This window comes from Anolis carolinensis, unplaced genomic scaffold (genome assembly GCF_035594765.1).
Source record: "Anolis carolinensis isolate JA03-04 unplaced genomic scaffold, rAnoCar3.1.pri scaffold_8, whole genome shotgun sequence".
NCBI classification, from domain to species: Eukaryota; Metazoa; Chordata; class Lepidosauria; order Squamata; family Dactyloidae; genus Anolis; species Anolis carolinensis.
The window spans coordinates 11,983,442-11,986,011 of record NW_026943819.1 but is presented as its reverse complement, the minus strand read 5'-3'; positions in this window follow the sequence as shown (position 1 = coordinate 11,986,011).

Sequence of the window (2,570 nt, the reverse complement as noted above, 5' to 3'; positions counted from 1 at the left end):
CAATCTTCCAGTCCTCTCCGCCACTGGCCGCAGGTGAGCCACACCAGCATCACAAGCATCCTCTTCGTCATGGTGACGTCGCAGCTCTTTGGACCTCCTCCTGCCACATTTTGGGGACCATTCCTCCCAAGGTCCCCCTTCCCATCCCTTTCACCCCCCGGAGCCCCCAGATGGCGTAGTGGACTAAGTGACTTGAAGGTTGGATTGCTGACCTGAAAGCTGCCAGGTTCGAATCCCACCTGGGGAGAGTGCGGTTGAGCTCCCTCTATCAGCTCCAGCTCCATGCGGGGACATGAGAGAAGCCTCCCACAAGGATGGTAAAAACATCAAAAACATCCTGGCGTCCCCTGGGCAACGTCCTTGCAGACGGCCAATTCTCTCACTCCAGAAGCGACTCAAGTTGCTCCTGACACGAAAACAAAACAAAACAAAAAAACAAAAACAAAAAAGCCTTCTCATCTTTCCAGCTGCTTTTGCAAGTCTTCTCCCTTTCCTTCCCCGCCTCCCTTTGTTTTTCTCCCCCTTCCCTGCCACACAATCTTTCCAAAACACAATCTCCTAAACCAGGATGCGGCCCTCCAAGGCCATTGACCTGGCCCCCGCCTCAGTTTTAGACTTAGGCTCGCCCAAAGTCTGAAATGACTTGAAGGCACAACAACAACAATCCTACTTGATTATCTCATTGGCCAGAAGCAGGCCCACACTTCCCACTGAAATCCTGATAAGCAGGCCTGTAGCGAGGGGGCGGTTTTAGGGGCTCAACCCCCCCCCCCCCGAAAATTTTCAGGTTATAAAAAAACCTGGTTTACTCATGAGTTTTAACTGGTTAACCAAATCCCCATGCTAAGTCTATGAGACACAAAACATTAAGAGTTCCTCCAGGCACTATCTCAAGCAGATATTGACAGGTTTGTAGCAGGGAGGGGTGTGTGCTAGGGGTTAACCCCCCCCCCCCCAAATTTTCAAAACCCCTCCCGAAATTTTTTTCTGGCTACGGCCCTGCTGATAAGTTTACAACTGAAACATTAATGCTGGCTCCCAGTGACAAAGGACTCTTACCACACCCTGAACTCTACACAGATATATATTCTTTCCTTTCCTTACTTAGTTTCTCCATACCTCACAACCTCTGAGGATGCTTGCCATAGATGTGGGCGAAACGTCAGGAGAGAATACTTCTGGAACATGGCCACACAGCCCGAAAGACATACAACAACCCAGTTTACAGTATGTTGGTTAAAATTATTTTTATTTTTAAATATTGTATTGTTCTTTCATTTACTAATATTGTAAATGAAATATTGTAAATGAATGATATGGTAGTAATATAATATATTGTGTATACATATAATATTGATAATAATATATTGTAATATGATATAATACTAATAATATAATATAATATTAATTATATATTATATTTTACATGTCATATTACTAATAATATTACAATATATTGATACAGTACAATATAGTAATTTATTACCGGTATTGTACTATGCTAATATAATATTGTATGTAAATTTAATTTGCAAGCCGCTCTGAGTCCCCTTTGGGACAGCATATAAATGTAGCAAATAAAGGGCAGCATATAAATGTAGCAAATAAATAAATAAATAAGGGCAGTGTCAGCTCACCACAGCCGCTCCTGAATGAACACACAAGACTCTCTGTGATATCACCAGAAACTTTTACTGTAGGAAACATGAACATCAGAAAAGCCAAGAATGGGATACTACGGCCAACCCTCCTTTATATACCCTCCCCCTCATTTGAACAGTCTCTTCCCGCTCAGTAAAACCCCGCGCAAATTCCCCGCCAAGTCCAGCAGCCGTTTCTTCTCCAAGTCCTGAGCCGCAGGTGTCTTATCAATGTCAGTGACCCTGAAACTCAGAGCCACATCCAGGCTCTAGTAGCAGGGTTCTGACATGGCGTCCTCCTCCCCTTCATCCTGGAAGGAAAAGATTAAACACAACTATTGTTCTCCGCCGTCCAGAGTTCCTTTATACTTTTTTAACAGGCTGCAATGGAATACCGGGTGTACCTTTCCTAGGTCCTTGGGTAGCCTCAGCTCATAGGTCACTTCGTTTATTCTTTTTGCTACCCTGAATGGTCCTATATAGCGTGGAGCCAATTTCTTGGATGGGAATCCCAATTTTAGGTTTTTTGTGCTCAGCCAAACCAGATCTCCTTCGCCCAATTTGTCCCCCTCTCGGCGCCTACGATCCGCAAAGAGCTTGTACTTCTTTTGTGTTTCCCGCAATGCCTCCACCACGTTCTGCCACCCTTGCTTAATTTTGGCCGGCCATTCCTTGTCGGTCTGGCCCTCTCCTTCCTTCCACTCGGGTAGCCTGGGGAAAGGTGCCACCTCCTGTCCGTATACTATTTCGAATGGGGCACGACCTGTGGCCGAATGTACGGCCCCGTTAAAAGCCATCTCAGCAAACGGTAGAAGGTCCGCCCAATCATCCTGTCTATAATTGGTGTACATCCTTAAGAATTGGCACAGTGTCTGTTGGGTACGTTCGACCCCCCCGTTGGTCGCGGGATGAAAGGCCGAGCTCAGGTTC